The sequence below is a fragment of the Eubalaena glacialis genome, chromosome 1, assembly GCF_028564815.1.
Source record: "Eubalaena glacialis isolate mEubGla1 chromosome 1, mEubGla1.1.hap2.+ XY, whole genome shotgun sequence".
In the NCBI taxonomy this organism is placed as follows: Eukaryota; Metazoa; Chordata; class Mammalia; order Artiodactyla; family Balaenidae; genus Eubalaena; species Eubalaena glacialis.
The window spans coordinates 73,165,115-73,182,904 of NC_083716.1; positions in this window are offsets into that span (position 1 = coordinate 73,165,115).

Below are 17,790 nucleotides of genomic sequence, written 5' to 3' on the forward strand. Positions count from 1 at the left end.
TGAACGGGAAGAGGGGGAACCAATGAGACACTAGCTCTAGGTGTTGGGACAGGCACAGGTCACTCTATTTTCCCATCAGGAAGAAGAATGAACCACAGGCTCAGCCTGCCCCCCGGAACCAGAATAGGGCCTGAAGCAATCCTGCGCTTTTGCGGCCAGCTCCCAAAAAAGCGAGTTGACAAATGGAGCTCAGGGGCACTGCAATTCACAAACCTGCAGAGTTATAAATGAGAACTCTCGTCCACAAATATATTGAGGGAAGGCAACGAAGAGGATTTGAAAGCAAGGCAGAATTGCAGGAAACAGATTTCAGGAGGTAGATTCGACTCGCCTTGAAAGCACATGAAAAGCGGCAAAGCGTTGACAATGAGGCCCTTGGCCAAAAAGGGCGTATGCGTTTTTTCTTGAATATATTCAGGAAAAAACGCATACGCCCTTGTTGGCCAACCAAGCAAGCCGGAAAGGCAAATCGGCGCTACAAAGAAGTCTCGCCTGCCAGCGGTCAAAAGGGCCATGCTGAAAAAAGTGTAAAAACCAGAAATGCAGGACAGGCCATGGAGACATGGGAGCCTTGCTACGCTGATGGGCGGGATGGAAATTTCCAACAGCCACTCTGGAGAAGTGTACGCTGTGTCCTGTAATATGTAATAGACACAGCTTAGAGAGCATAGGGCACTTCCACTCATGGGCGTAGAAATCGGGAAACCTAAAAATCAACAAGACACAGGCACCCCAAAGTTTAGGGCTGCTCTGTTTCCAAAAACCTCCACTTCGGTACACCTTAAATATCCCAGGAAAGAGACAAATGGATAAAGAAGTTGTGGTACTTATGCACAATGGAATGTCACTCAGCCATGAAATCAGTGTCATAAGGCTAGTAGCAGCATGATGAGTGGATTTAGGGACGATGACTCTAAGTGAAGTAAGTCACACAGAAAAGGACACTTATCCTAAGATATCACTTAGAGAGGGAATGTCAACATCGCTACACCTGAACTGAATTCCAAAACAGAACAGAGTCACACATTTAGAAAACACACTATGGCTGCTTAACGGGAAAGGTGAGGCGGGGTGATGCATAAAACAAGGGTTTCAAATTAGCTCAGATACCGTTCCAGAAGCCAAATATGTAATAGACAAGACCTACTCCCTGCTCAGTGAACTGGACTCAACACCCCCTATTCACCGCCCAAGAATATATCTGACTAGGAAGAGTCTTAAAACCTATGTATTGATATCTCTCTGGAAGTGAATCAAGAGGGTGTAAAGCGGCAGAAACACAGCAGGGAAAAGCAGCTAAACCCCATTATAAAAATAGATTCCTTAAAAAAAAAACCCATAAAACAAAGACAGTGAAAGAGAGAGAAATTCTTACAAAATCCGTTCAGGGGCTCTGATGCAACCTGGATTGACCATATCTAGACCCACAGCTGGATGAGACATAAGGCTGGACACTCTTGGGGCTGAGAGGATTGGTGAGGTTGGGTGAGCAAACGCAGACCCTTTAAAGTAATACTGCGTGGTACCCATGCCATGGGTCCCAAATCTCCAGGTTCAAGGGCATCTTCCTACATCGAAAACATGCCTGGGAAACCCAGAAGATGGTACACCGTGTGATCGGGAAAGGTTTCTAAAACGCACCTCATTTCTCCTCTCCTTGTGCTCGGGTTCGCCATTCCAGCCGCTTCACTAACAATCTCCCTACTTGGAGAATCAGCACCGTTGACCTCCTGTTTCGTACAGCTCGCAATTTGTCCTGAGGATGAACGGGAAGAGGGGGAACCAATGAGAGACTAGCTCTAGGTGTTGGGACAGGCACAGGTCACTCTATAGTCCCATCAGGAGGAAGAATGAACCACAGGCTCAGCCTGCCCCCCGGAACCAGAATAGGGCCTGAAGCAATCCTGCGCTTTTGCGGCCAGCTCCCAAGAAAGCGAGTTGACAAATGGAGCTCAGGGGCACTGCAATTCACAAACCTGCAGAGTTATAAATGATAACTCTCGTCCACAAATATATTGAGGGAAGGCAACGAAGAGGATTTGAAAGCAAGGCAGAATTGCAGGAAAAAGAATTCAGGAGGTAGATTCGACTCGTCTTGAAAGCACATGAAAAGCGGCAAAGCGTTGACAATGAGGCCCTTGGCCAAAAAGGGCGTATGCGTTTTTTCTTGAATATATTCAGGAAAAAACGCATACGCCCTTTTTGGCCAACCAAGCAAGCCGGAAAGGCAAATCGGCGCTACAAAGAAGTCTTGCTTGCCAGCGGTCAAAAGGGCCATGCTGAAAAAAGTGTAAAAACCAGAAATGCAGGACAGGCCATGGAGACATGGGAGCCTTGCTACGCTGATGGGCGGGATGGAAATTGCCAACAGCCACTCTGGAGAAGTGTACGCCGCTTCCTGAAACATGTAATAGACACAGCTGAGAGAGCATAGGGCACTTCCACTCATGGGCGTAGAAATCGGGAAACCTAAAAATCAACAAGACACAGGCTCCCCAAAGTTTAAGGCTGCTCTGTTTGCAAGAACCTCCACTTCGGTACACCTTAAATATCCCAGGAAAGAGAAAAATGGATAAAGAAGTTGTGGTACTTATGCACAATGGAATATCACTCAGCCATAAAATCAGTGTCATAAGGCTAGTAGCAGCATGATGAGTGGATTTAGGGATGATGACTCTAGGTGAAGTAAGTCACACAGAAAAGGACACTTATCCTAAGATATCACTTATAGAGGGAATGTCAAAATCGCTACACCTGAACTGAATTCCAAAACAAAACAGAGTCACACATTTAGAAAACACACTATGGCTGCTTAACGGGAAAGGTGAGGTGGGGTGATGCATAAAACAAGGGTTTGAAATTAGCTCAGATACCGTTCCAGAAGCCAAATATGTAATAGACAAGACCTACTCCCTGCTCAGTGAACTGGACTCAACACCCCCTATTCACCGCCCAAGAATATATCTGACTAGGAAGAGTCTTAAAACCTATGTATTGATATCTCTCTGGAAGTGAATCAAGAGGGTGTAAAGCGGCAGAAACACAGCAGGGGAAAGCAGCTAAACCCATTATAAAAATAGATTACTTAAAAAAAAAACCCATAAAACAAAGACAGTGAAAGAGAGAGAAATTCTTACAAAATCCGTTCAGGGGCTCTGATGCAACCTGGATTGACCATATCTAGACCCACAGCTGGATGAGACAGAAGGCTGGACACTCTTGGGGCTGAGAGGATTGGTGAGGTTGGGTGAGCAAACGCAGACCCTTTAAAGTAATAGTGCGTGGTACCCATGCCATGGGTCCCAAATCTCCAGGTTCAAGGGCATCTTCCTACATCGAAAACATGCCTGGGAAACCCAGAAGATGGTACACCGTGTGATCGGGAAAGGTTTCTAAAACGCACCTCATTTCTCCTCTCCTTGTGCTCGGGTTCGCCATTCCAGCCGCTTCACTAACAATCTCCCTACTTGGAGAATCAGCACCGTTGACCTCCTGTTTCGTACAGGTCGCAATTTGTCCTGAGGATGAACGGGAAGAGGGGGAACCAATGAGAGACTAGCTCTAGGTGTTGGGACAGGCACAGGTCACTCTATTTTCCCATCAGGAAGAAGAATGAACCACAGGCTCAGCCTGCCCCCCGGAACCAGAATAGGGCCTGAAGCCATCCTGCGCTTTTGCGGCCAGCTCCCAAAAAAGCGAGTTGACAAATGGAGCTCAGGGGCACTGCAATTCACAAACCTGCAGAGTTATAAATGAGAACTCTCGTCCACAAATATATTGAGGGAAGGCAACGAAGAGGATTTGAAAGCAAGGCAGAATTGCAGGAAACAGATTTCAGGAGGTAGATTCGACTCGCCTTGAAAGCACATGAAAAGCGGCAAAGCGTTGACAATGAGGCCCTTGGCCAAAAAGGGTGTATGCGTTTTTTCTTGAATATATTCAGGAAAAAACGCATACGCCCTTTTTGGCCAACCAAGCAAGCCGGAAAGGCAAATCGGCGCTACAAAGAAGTCTCGCTTGCCAGCGGTCAAAAGGGCCATGCTGAAAAAAGTGTAAAAACCAGAAATGCAGGACAGGCCATGGAGACATGGGAGCCTTGCTACGCTGATGGGCGGGATGGAAATTGCCAACAGCCACTCTGGAGAAGTGTACGCTGCGTCCTGAAACATGTAATAGACACAGCTGAGAGAGCATAGGGCACTTCCACTCATGGGCGTAGAAATCGGGAAACCTAAAAATCAACAAGACACAGGCACCCCAAAGTTTAGGGCTGCTCTGTTTCCAAGAACCTCCACTTCGGTACACCTTAAATATCCCAGGAAAGAGAAAAATGGATAAAGAAGTTGTGGTACTTATACACAATGGAATATCACTCAGCCATGAAATCAGTGTCATAAGGCTAGTAGCAGCATGATGAGTGGATTTAGGGACGATGACTCTAGGTGAAGTAAGTCACACAGAAAAGGACACTTATCCTAAGATATCACTTATAGAGGGAATGTCAAAATCGCTACACCTGAACTGAATTCCAAAACAGAACAGAGTCACACATTTAGAAAACACACTATGGCTGCTTAACGGGAAAGGTGAGGTGGGGTGATGCATAAAACAAGGGTTTGACATTAGCTCAGATACCGTTCCAGAAGCCAAATATGTAATAGACAAGACCTACTCCCTGCTCAGTGAACTGGACTCAACACCCCCTATTCACCGCCCAAGAATATATCTGACTAGGAAGAGTCTTAAAACCTATGTATTGATATCTCTCTGGAAGTGAATCAAGAGGGTGTAAAGCGGCAGAAACACAGCAGGGGAAAGCAGCTAAACCCATTATAAAAATAGATTACTTGAAAAAAAAACCCATAAAACAAAGACAGTGAAAGAGAGAGAAATTCTTACAAAATCCGTTCAGGGGCTCTGATGCAACCTGGATTGACCATATCTAGACCCACAGCTGGATGAGACAGAAGGCTGGACACTCTTAGGGCTGAGAGGATTGGTGAGGTTGGGTGAGCAAACGCAGACCCTTTAAAGTAATACTGCGTGGTATCCATTCCATGGGTCCCAAATCTCCAGGTTCAAGGGCATCTTCCTACATCGAAAACATGCCTGGGAAACCCAGAAGATGGTACACCGTGTGCTCGGGAAAGGTTTTTAAAACGCACCTCATTTCTCCTCTCCTTGTGCTCGGGTTCGCCATTCCAGCCGCTTCACTAACAATCTCCCTACTTGGAGAATCAGCACCGTTGACCTCCTGTTTCGTACAGGTCGCAATTTGTCCTGAGGATGAACGGGAAGAGGGGGAACCAATGAGACACTAGCTCTAGGTGTTGGGACAGGCACAGGTCACTCTATTTTCTCATCAGGAAGAAGAATGAACCACAGGCTCAGCCTGCCCCCCGGAACCAGAATAGGGCCTGAAGCAATCCTGCGCTTTTGCGGCCAGCTCCCAAAAAAGCGAGTTGACAAATGGAGCTCAGGGGCACTGCAATTCACAAACCTGCAGAGTTATAAATGAGAACTCTCGTCCACAAATATATTGAGGGAAGGCAACGAAGAGGATTTGAAAGCAAGGCAGAATTGCAGGAAACAGATTTCAGGAGGTAGATTCGACTCGCCTTGAAAGCACATGAAAAGCGGCAAAGCGTTGACAATGAGGCCCTTGGCCAAAAAGGGCGTATGCGTTTTTTCTTGAATATATTCAGGAAAAAACGCATACGCCCTTGTTGGCCAACCAAGCAAGCCGGAAAGGCAAATCGGCGCTACAAAGAAGTCTCGCCTGCCAGCGGTCAAAAGGGCCATGCTGAAAAAAGTGTAAAAACCAGAAATGCAGGACAGGCCATGGAGACATGGGAGCCTTGCTACGCTGATGGGCGGGATGGAAATTTCCAACAGCCACTCTGGAGAAGTGTACGCTGTGTCCTGTAATATGTAATAGACACAGCTTAGAGAGCATAGGGCACTTCCACTCATGGGCGTAGAAATCGGGAAACCTAAAAATCAACAAGACACAGGCACCCCAAAGTTTAGGGCTGCTCTGTTTCCAAAAACCTCCACTTCGGTACACCTTAAATATCCCAGGAAAGAGACAAATGGATAAAGAAGTTGTGGTACTTATGCACAATGGAATGTCACTCAGCCATGAAATCAGTGTCATAAGGCTAGTAGCAGCATGATGAGTGGATTTAGGGACGATGACTCTAAGTGAAGTAAGTCACACAGAAAAGGACACTTATCCTAAGATATCACTTAGAGAGGGAATGTCAACATCGCTACACCTGAACTGAATTCCAAAACAGAACAGAGTCACACATTTAGAAAACACACTATGGCTGCTTAACGGGAAAGGTGAGGCGGGGTGATGCATAAAACAAGGGTTTGACTTTAGCTCAGATACCTTTCCAGAAGCCAAATATGTAATAGACAAGACCTACTCCCTGCTCAGTGAACTGGACTCAACACCCCCTATTCACCGCCCAAGAATGTATCTGACTAGTAAGAGTCTTAAAACCTATGTATTGATATCTCTCTGGAAGTGAATCAAGAGGGTGTAAAGCGGCATAAACACAGCAGGGAAAAGCAGCTAAACCCCATTATAAAAATAGATTCCTTACCAAAAAAACCCCATAAAACAAAGACAGTGAAAGAGAGAGAAATTCTTATAAAATCCGTTCAGGGGCACTGATGCAACCTGGTTTGACCATATCTAGACCCACAGCTGGATGAGACATAAGGCTGGACACTCTTGGGGCTGAGAGGATTGGTGAGGTTGGGTGAGCAAACGCAGACCCTTTAAAGTAATACTGCGTGGTACCCATGCCATGGGTCCCAAATCTCCAGGTTCAAGGGCATCTTCCTACATCGAAAACATGCCTGGGAAACCCAGAATATGGTACACCGTGTGATCGGGAAAGGTTTCTAAAACGCACCTCATTTCTCCTCTCCTTGTGCTCGGGTTCGCCATTCCAGTCGCTTCACTAACAATCTCCCTACTTGGAGAATCAGCACCGTTGACCTCCTGTTTCGTACAGCTCGGAATTTGTCCTGAGGATGAACGGGAAGAGGGGGAACCAATGAGACACTAGCTCTAGGTGTTGGGACAGGCACAGGTCACTCTATTTTCTCATCAGGATGAAGAATGAACCACAGGCTCAGCCTGACCCCCGGAACCAGAATAGGGCCTGAAGCAATCCTGCGCTTTTGCGGCCAGCTCCCAAAAAAGCGAGTTGACAAATGGAGCTCAGGGGCACTGCAATTCTCAAACCTGCAGAGTTATAAATGATAACTCTCGTCCACAAATATATTGAGGGAAGGCAACGAAGAGGATTTGAAAGCAAGGCAGAATTGCAGGAAACAGAATTCAGGAGGTAGATTCGACTCGCCTTGAAAGCACATGAAAAGCGGAAAAATGTTGACAATGATGCCCTTTGCCAAAAAGGGCGTATGCGGTTTTTCCTGAATATATTCAGGAAAAAACGCATACGCCCTTTTTGGCCAACCAAGCAAGCCAGAAAGGCAAATCGGCGCTACAAAGAAGTCTCGCTTGCCAGCGGTCAGAAGGGCCATGCTGAAAAAAGTGTAAAAACCAGAAATGCAGGACAGGCCATGGAGACATGGGAGCCTTGCTACGCTGATGGGCGGGATGGAAATTTCCAACAGCCACTCTGGAGAAGTGTACGCTGTGTCCTGTAATATGTAATAGACACAGCTTAGAGAGCATAGGGCACTTCCACTCATGGGCGTAGAAATCGGGAAACCTAAAAATCAACAAGACACAGGCACCCCAAAGTTTAGGGCTGCTCTGTTTCCAAAAACCTCCACTTCGGTACACCTTAAATATCCCAGGAAAGAGAAAAATGGATAAAGAAGTAGTGGTACTTATGCACAATGGAATGTCACTCAGCCATGAAATCAGTGTCATAAGGCTAGTAGCAGCATGATGAGTGGATTTAGGGACGATGACTCTAAGTGAAGTAAGTCACACAGAAAAGGACACTTATCCTAAGATATCACTTAGAGAGGGAATGTCAACATCGCTACACCTGAACTGAATTCCAAAACAGAACAGAGTCACACATTTAGAAAACACACTATGGCTGCTTAACGGGAAAGGTGAGGCGGGGTGATGCATAAAACAAGGGTTTGACTTTAGCTCATATACCTTTCCAGAAGCCAAATATGTAATAGACAAGACCTACTCCCTGCTCAGTGAACTGGACTCAACACCCCCTATTCACCGCCCAAGAATGTATCTGACTAGTAAGAGTCTTAAAACCTATGTATTGATATCTCTCTGGAAGTGAATCAAGAGGGTGTAAAGCGGCATAAACACAGCAGGGAAAAGCAGCTAAACCCCATTATAAAAATAGATTACATTAAAAAAAAAACCCATTAAACAAAGACAGTGAAAGAGAGAGAAATTCTTACAAAATCCTTTCAGGGGCACTGATGCAACCTGGTTTGACCATATCTAGACCCGCAGCTGGATGAGACATAAGGCTGGACACTCTTGGGGCTGAGAGGATTGGTGAGGTTGGGTGAGCAAACGCAGAGCCTTTAAAGTAATACTGCGTGGTACCCATGCCATGGGTCCCAAATCTCCAGGTTCAAGGGCATCTTCCTACATCGAAAACATGCCTGGGAAACCCAGAAGATGGTACACCGTGTGCTCGGGAAAGGTTTCTAAAACGCACCTCATTTCTCCTCTCCTTGTGCTCGGGTTCGCCATTCCAGCCGCTTCACTAACAATCTCCCTACTTGGAGAATCAGCACCGTTGACCTCCTGTTTCGTACAGGTCGCAATTTGTCCTGAGGATGAACGGGAAGAGGGGGAACTAATGAGAGACTAGCTCTAGGTGTTGGGACAGGCACAGGTCACTCTATTTTCCCATCAGGAAGAAGAATGAACCACAGGCTCAGCCTGCCCCCCGGAACCAGAATAGGGCCTGAAGCAATCCTGCGCTTTTGCGGCCAGCTCCCAAAAAAGCGAGTTGACAAATGGAGCTCAGGGGCACTGCAATTCACAAACCTGCAGAGTTATAAATGATAACTCTCGTCCACAAATATATTGAGGGAAGGCAACGAAGAGGATTTGAAAGCAAGGCAGAATTGCAGGAAACAGATTTCAGGAGGTAGATTCGACTCGCCTTGAAAGCACATGAAAAGCGGCAAAGCGTTGACAATGAGGCCCTTGGCCAAAAAGGGCGTATGCGTTTTTTCTTGAATATATTCAGGAAAAAACGCATACGCCCTTTTTGGCCAACCAAGCAAGCCGGAAAGGCAAATCGGCGCTACAAAGAAGTATCGCCTGCCAGCGGTCAAAAGGGCCATGCTGAAAAAAGTGTAAAAACCAGAAATGCAGGACAGGCCATGGAGACATGGGAGCCTTGCTACGCTGATGGGCGGGATGGAAATTGCCAACAGCCACTCTGGAGAAGTGTACGCCGCTTCCTGAAACATGTAATAGACACAGCTGAGAGAGCATAGGGCACTTCCACTCATGGGCGTAGAAATCGGGAAACCTAAAAATCAACAAGACACAGGCTCCCCAAAGTTTAAGGCTGCTCTGTTTGCAAGAACCTCCACTTCGGTACACCTTAAATATCCCAGGAAAGAGAAAAATGGATAAAGAAGTTGTGGTACTTATGCACAATGGAATATCACTCAGCCATAAAATCAGTGTCATAAGGCTAGTAGCAGCATGATGAGTGGATTTAGGGATGATGACTCTAGGTGAAGTAAGTCACACAGAAAAGGACACTTATCCTAAGATATCACTTATAGAGGGAATGTCAAAATCGCTACACCTGAACTGAATTCCAAAACAAAACAGAGTCACACATTTAGAAAACACACTATGGCTGCTTAACGGGAAAGGTGAGGTGGGGTGATGCATAAAACAAGGGTTTGAAATTAGCTCAGATACCGTTCCAGAAGCCAAATATGTAATAGACAAGACCTACTCCCTGCTCAGTGAACTGGACTCAACACCCCCTATTCACCGCCCAAGAATATATCTGACTAGGAAGAGTCTTAAAACCTATGTATTGATATCTCTCTGGAAGTGAATCAAGAGGGTGTAAAGCGGCAGAAACACAGCAGGGGAAAGCAGCTAAACCCATTATAAAAATAGATTACTTAAAAAAAAAACCCATAAAACAAAGACAGTGAAAGAGAGAGAAATTCTTACAAAATCCGTTCAGGGGCTCTGATGCAACCTGGATTGACCATATCTAGACCCACAGCTGGATGAGACAGAAGGCTGGACACTCTTGGGGCTGAGAGGATTGGTGAGGTTGGGTGAGCAAACGCAGACCCTTTAAAGTAATAGTGCGTGGTACCCATGCCATGGGTCCCAAATCTCCAGGTTCAAGGGCATCTTCCTACATCGAAAACATGCCTGGGAAACCCAGAAGATGGTACACCGTGTGATCGGGAAAGGTTTCTAAAACGCACCTCATTTCTCCTCTCCTTGTGCTCGGGTTCGCCATTCCAGCCGCTTCACTAACAATCTCCCTACTTGGAGAATCAGCACCGTTGACCTCCTGTTTCGTACAGGTCGCAATTTGTCCTGAGGATGAACGGGAAGAGGGGGAACCAATGAGAGACTAGCTCTAGGTGTTGGGACAGGCACAGGTCACTCTATTTTCCCATCAGGAAGAAGAATGAACCACAGGCTCAGCCTGCCCCCCGGAACCAGAATAGGGCCTGAAGCCATCCTGCGCTTTTGCGGCCAGCTCCCAAAAAAGCGAGTTGACAAATGGAGCTCAGGGGCACTGCAATTCACAAACCTGCAGAGTTATAAATGAGAACTCTCGTCCACAAATATATTGAGGGAAGGCAACGAAGAGGATTTGAAAGCAAGGCAGAATTACAGGAAACAGATTTCAGGAGGTAGATTCGACTCGCCTTGAAAGCACATGAAAAGCGGCAAAGCGTTGACAATGAGGCCCTTGGCCAAAAAGGGTGTATGCGTTTTTTCTTGAATATATTCAGGAAAAAACGCATACGCCCTTTTTGGCCAACCAAGCAAGCCGGAAAGGCAAATCGGCGCTACAAAGAAGTCTCGCTTGCCAGCGGTCAAAAGGGCCATGCTGAAAAAAGTGTAAAAACCAGAAATGCAGGACAGGCCATGGAGACATGGGAGCCTTGCTACGCTGATGGGCGGGATGGAAATTGCCAACAGCCACTCTGGAGAAGTGTACGCTGCGTCCTGAAACATGTAATAGACACAGCTGAGAGAGCATAGGGCACTTCCACTCATGGGCGTAGAAATCGGGAAACCTAAAAATCAACAAGACACAGGCACCCCAAAGTTTAGGGCTGCTCTGTTTCCAAGAACCTCCACTTCGGTACACCTTAAATATCCCAGGAAAGAGAAAAATGGATAAAGAAGTTGTGGTACTTATACACAATGGAATATCACTCAGCCATGAAATCAGTGTCATAAGGCTAGTAGCAGCATGATGAGTGGATTTAGGGACGATGACTCTAGGTGAAGTAAGTCACACAGAAAAGGACACTTATCCTAAGATATCACTTATAGAGGGAATGTCAAAATCGCTACACATGAACTGAATTCCAAAACAGAACAGAGTCACACATTTAGAAAACACACTATGGCTGCTTAACGGGAAAGGTGAGGTGGGGTGATGCATAAAACAAGGGTTTGACATTAGCTCAGATACCGTTCCAGAAGCCAAATATGTAATAGACAAGACCTACTCCTTGCTCAGTGAACTGGACTCAACACCCCGTATTCACCGCCCAAGAATATATCTGACTAGGAAGAGTCTTAAAACCTATGTATTGATATCTCTCTGGAAGTGAATCAAGAGGGTGTAAAGCGGCAGAAACACAGCAGGGGAAAGCAGCTAAACCCATTATAAAAATAGATTACTTGAAAAAAAAAACCCATAAAACAAAGACAGTGAAAGAGAGAGAAATTCTTACAAAATCCGTTCAGGGGCTCTGATGCAACCTGGATTGACCATATCTAGACCCACAGCTGGATGAGACAGAAGGCTGGACACTCTTGGGGCTGAGAGGATTGGTGAGGTTGGGTGAGCAAACGCAGACCCTTTAAAGTAATACTGCGTCGTACCCATTCCATGGGTCCCAAATCTCCAGGTTCAAGGGCATCTTCCTACATCGTAAACATGCCTGGGAAACCCAGAAGATGGTACACCGTGTGCTCGGGAAAGGTTTCTAAAACGCACCTCATTTCTCCTCTCCTTGTGCTCGGGTTCGCCATTCCAGCCGCTTCACTAACAATCTCCCTACTTGGAGAATCAGCACCGTTGACCTCCTGTTTCGTACAGGTCGCAATTTGTCCTGAGGATGAACGGGAAGAGGGGGAACCAATGAGAGACTAGCTCTAGGTGTTGGGACAGGCACAGGTCACTCTATTTTCCCATCAGGAAGAAGAATGAACCACAGGCTCAGCCTGCCCCCCGGAACCAGAATAGGGCCTGAAGCAATCCTGCGCTTTTGCGGCCAGCTCCCAAAAAAGCGAGTTGACAAATGGAGCTCAGGGGCACTGCAATTCACAAACCTGCAGAGTTATAAATGAGAACTCTCGTCCACAAATATATTGAGGGAAGGCAACGAAGAGGATTTGAAAGCAAGGCAGAATTGCAGGAAACAGATTTCAGGAGGTAGATTCGACTCGCCTTGAAAGCACATGAAAAGCGGCAAAGCGTTGACAATGAGGCCCTTGGCCAAAAAGGGCGTATGCGTTTTTTCTTGAATATATTCAGGAAAAAACGCATACGCCCTTGTTGGCCAACCAAGCAAGCCGGAAAGGCAAATCGGCGCTACAAAGAAGTCTCGCTTGCCAGCGGTCAAAAGGGCCATGCTGAAAAAAGTGTAAAAACCAGAAATGCAGGACAGGCCATGGAGACATGGGAGCCTTGCTACGCTGATGGGCGGGATGGAAATTTCCAACAGCCACTCTGGAGAAGTGTACGCTGTGTCCTGTAATATGTAATAGACACAGCTTAGAGAGCATAGGGCACTTCCACTCATGGGCGTAGAAATCGGGAAACCTAAAAATCAACAAGACACAGGCACCCCAAAGTTTAGGGCTGCTCTGTTTCCAAAAACCTCCACTTCGGTACACCTTAAATATCCCAGGAAAGAGACAAATGGATAAAGAAGTTGTGGTACTTATGCACAATGGAATGTCACTCAGCCATGAAATCAGTGTCATAAGGCTAGTAGCAGCATGATGAGTGGATTTAGGGACGATGACTCTAAGTGAAGTAAGTCACACAGAAAAGGACACTTATCCTAAGATATCACTTAGAGAGGGAATGTCAACATCGCTACACCTGAACTGAATTCCAAAACAGAACAGAGTCACACATTTAGAAAACACACTATGGCTGCTTAACGGGAAAGGTGAGGCGGGGTGATGCATAAAACAAGGGTTTGACTTTAGCTCAGATACCTTTCCAGAAGCCAAATATGTAATAGACAAGACCTACTCCCTGCTCAGTGAACTGGACTCAACACCCCCTATTCACCGCCCAAGAATGTATCTGACTAGTAAGAGTCTTAAAACCTATGTATTGATATCTCTCTGGAAGTGAATCAAGAGGGTGTAAAGCGGCATAAACACAGCAGGGAAAAGCAGCTAAACCCCATTATAAAAATAGATTCCTTACCAAAAAAACCCCATAAAACAAAGACAGTGAAAGAGAGAGAAATTCTTACAAAATCCGTTCAGGGGCACTGATGCAACCTGGTTTGACCATATCTAGACCCACAGCTGGATGAGACATAAGGCTGGACACTCTTGGGGCTGAGAGGATTGGTGAGGTTGGGTGAGCAAACGCAGACCCTTTAAAGTAATACTGCGTGGTACCCATTCCATGGGTCCCAAATCTCCAGGTTCAAGGGCATCTTCCTACATCGAAAACATGCCTGGGAAACCCAGAATATGGTACACCGTGTGATCGGGAAAGGTTTCTAAAACGCACCTCATTTCTCCTCTCCTTGTGCTCGGGTTCGCCATTCCAGTCGCTTCACTAACAATCTCCCTACTTGGAGAATCAGCACCGTTGACCTCCTGTTTCGTACAGCTCGGAATTTGTCCTGAGGATGAACGGGAAGAGGGGGAACCAATGAGACACTAGCTCTAGGTGTTGGGACAGGCACAGGTCACTCTATTTTCTCATCAGGATGAAGAATGAACCACAGGCTCAGCCTGACCCCCGGAACCAGAATAGGGCCTGAAGCAATCCTGCGCTTTTGCGGCCAGCTCCCAAAAAAGCGAGTTGACAAATGGAGCTCAGGGGCACTGCAATTCTCAAACCTGCAGAGTTATAAATGATAACTCTCGTCCACAAATATATTGAGGGAAGGCAACGAAGAGGATTTGAAAGCAAGGCAGAATTGCAGGAAACAGAATTCAGGAGGTAGATTCGACTCGCCTTGAAAGCACATGAAAAGCGGAAAAATGTTGACAATGATGCCCTTGGCCAAAAAGGGCGTATGCGGTTTTTCCTGAATATATTCAGGAAAAAACGCATACGCCCTTTTTGGCCAACCAAGCAAGCCAGAAAGGCAAATCGGCGCTACAAAGAAGTCTCGCTTGCCAGCGGTCAGAAGGGCAATGCTGAAAAAAGTGTAAAAACCAGAAATGCAGGACAGGCCATGGAGACATGGGAGCCTTGCTACGCTGATGGGCGGGATGGAAATTTCCAACAGCCACTCTGGAGAAGTGTACGCTGTGTCCTGTAATATGTAATAGACACAGCTTAGAGAGCATAGGGCACTTCCACTCATGGGCGTAGAAATCGGGAAACCTAAAAATCAACAAGACACAGGCACCCCAAAGTTTAGGGCTGCTCTGTTTCCAAAAACCTCCACTTCGGTACACCTTAAATATCCCAGGAAAGAGAAAAATGGATAAAGAAGTAGTGGTACTTATGCACAATGGAATGTCACTCAGCCATGAAATCAGTGTCATAAGGCTAGTAGCAGCATGATGAGTGGATTTAGGGACGATGACTCTAAGTGAAGTAAGTCACACAGAAAAGGACACTTATCCTAAGATATCACTTAGAGAGGGAATGTCAACATCGCTACACCTGAACTGAATTCCAAAACAGAACAGAGTCACACATTTAGAAAACACACTATGGCTGCTTAACGGGAAAGGTGAGGCGGGGTGATGCATAAAACAAGGGTTTGACTTTAGCTCAGATACCTTTCCAGAAGCCAAATATATAATAGACAAGACCTACTCCCTGCTCAGTGAACTGGACTCAACACCCCCTATTCACCGCCCAAGAATGTATCTGACTAGTAAGAGTCTTAAAACCTATGTATTGATATCTCTCTGGAAGTGAATCAAGAGGGTGTAAAGCGGCATAAACACAGCAGGGAAAAGCAGCTAAACCCCATTATAAAAATAGATTACATTAAAAAAAAAACCCATTAAACAAAGACAGTGAAAGAGAGAGAAATTCTTACAAAATCCTTTCAGGGGCACTGATGCAACCTGGTTTGACCATATCTAGACCCACAGCTGGATGAGACATAAGGCTGGACACTCTTGGGGCTGAGAGGATTGGTGAGGTTGGGTGAGCAAACGCAGAGCCTTTAAAGTAATACTGCGTGGTACCCATGCCATGGGTCCCAAATCTCCAGGTTCAAGGGCATCTTCCTACATCGAAAACATGCCTGGGAAACCCAGAATATGGTACACCGTGTGATCGGGAAAGGTTTCTAAAACGCACCTCATTTCTCCTCTCCTTGTGCTCGGGTTCGCCATTCCAGTCGCTTCACTAACAATCTCCCTACTTGGAGAATCAGCACCGTTGACCTCCTGTTTCGTACAGCTCGGAATTTGTCCTGAGGATGAACGGGAAGAGGGGGAACCAATGAGACACTAGCTCTAGGTGTTGGGACAGGCACAGGTCACTCTATTTTCTCATCGGGATGAAGAATGAACCACAGGCTCAGCCTGACCCCCGGAACCAGAATAGGGCCTGAAGCAATCCTGCGCTTTTGCGGCCAGCTCCCAAAAAAGCGAGTTGACAAATGGAGCTCAGGGGCACTGCAATTCTCAAACCTGCAGAGTTATAAATGATAACTCTCGTCCACAAATATATTGAAGGAAGGCAACGAAGAGGATTTGAAAGCAAGGCAGAATTGCAGGGAACAGATTTCAGGAGGTAGATTCGACTCGCCTTGAAAGCACATGAAAAGCGGAAAAATGTTGACAATGATGCCCTTGGCCAAAAAGGGCGTATGCGTTTTTTCCTGAATATATTCAGGGAAAAACGCATACGCCCTTTTTGGCCAACCAAGCAAGCCTGAAAGGCAAATCGGCGCTACAAAGAAGTCTCACTTGCCAGCGGTCAAAAGGGCCATGCTGAAAAAAGTGTAAAAACCAGAAATGCAGGACAGGCCATGGAGACATGGGAGCCTTGCTACGCTGATGGGCGGGGTGGAAATTGCCAACAGCCACTCTGGAGAAGTGTACGCTGCGTCCTGAAACATGTAATAAACACAGCTTAGAGAGCATAGGGCACTTCCACTCATGGGCGTAGAAATCGGGAAACCTAAAAATCAACAAGACACAGGCACCCCAAAGTTTAGGGCTGCTCTGTTTCCAAGAACCTCCACCTCGGTACACCTTAAATAACCCAGGAAAGAGAAAAATGGATAAAGAAGTTGTGGTACTTATGCACAATGGAATATCACTCAGGCATAAAATCAGTGTCATATGGTTAGTAGCAGCATGATGAGTGGATTTAGGGACGATGACTCTAAGTGAAGTAAGTCACACAGAAAAGGACACTTATCCTAAGATATCACTTATAGAGGGAATGTCAACATCGCTACACCTGAACTGAATTCCAAAACAGAACAGAGTCACACATTTAGAAAACACACTATGGCTGCTTAACGGGAAAGGTGAGGTGGGGCGATGCATAAAACAAGGGTTTGAAATTAGCTCAGATACCGTTCCAGAAGCCAAATATGTAACAGACAAGACCTACTCTCTGCTCAGTGAACTGGACTCAACGCCCCCTATTCACCGCCCAAGAATATATCTGACTAGTAAGAGTCTTAAAACCTATGTATTGATATCTCTCTGGAAGTGAATCAAGAGGGTGTAAAGCGGCATAAACACAGCAGGGAAAAGCAGCTAAACCCCATTATAAAAATAGATTACATTAAAAAAAACCCATTAAACAAAGACAGTGAAAGAGAGAGAAATTCTTACAAAATCCGTTCAGGGGCTGTGATGCAACCTGGATTGACCATATCTAGACCCACAGCTGGATGAGACATAAGGCTGGACACTCTTGGGGCTGAGAGGATTGGTGAGGTTGGGTGAGCAAACGCAGACCCTTTAAAGTAATACTGCGTGGTACCCATGCCATGGGTCCCAAATCTCCAGGTTCAAGGGCATCTTTCAACATCGAAAACATGCCTGGGAAACCCAGAAGATGGTACACCGTGTGATCGGGAAAGGTTTCTAAAACGCACCTCATTTCTCCTCTCCTTGTGCTCGGGTTCGCCATTCCAGCCGCTTCACTAACAATGTCCCTACGTGGACAATCAGCACCGTTGACCTCCTGTTTCATACAGCTCGCAATTTGTCCTGAGGATGAACAGGAAGAGGGGGAACCAATGAGAGACTAGCTCTAGGTGTTGGGACAGGCACAGGTCACTCTATTTTCTCATCAGGAAGAAGAATGAACCACAGGCTCAGCCTGACCCCCGGAACCAGAATAGGGCCTGAAGCAATCCTGCGCTTTTGCGGCCAGC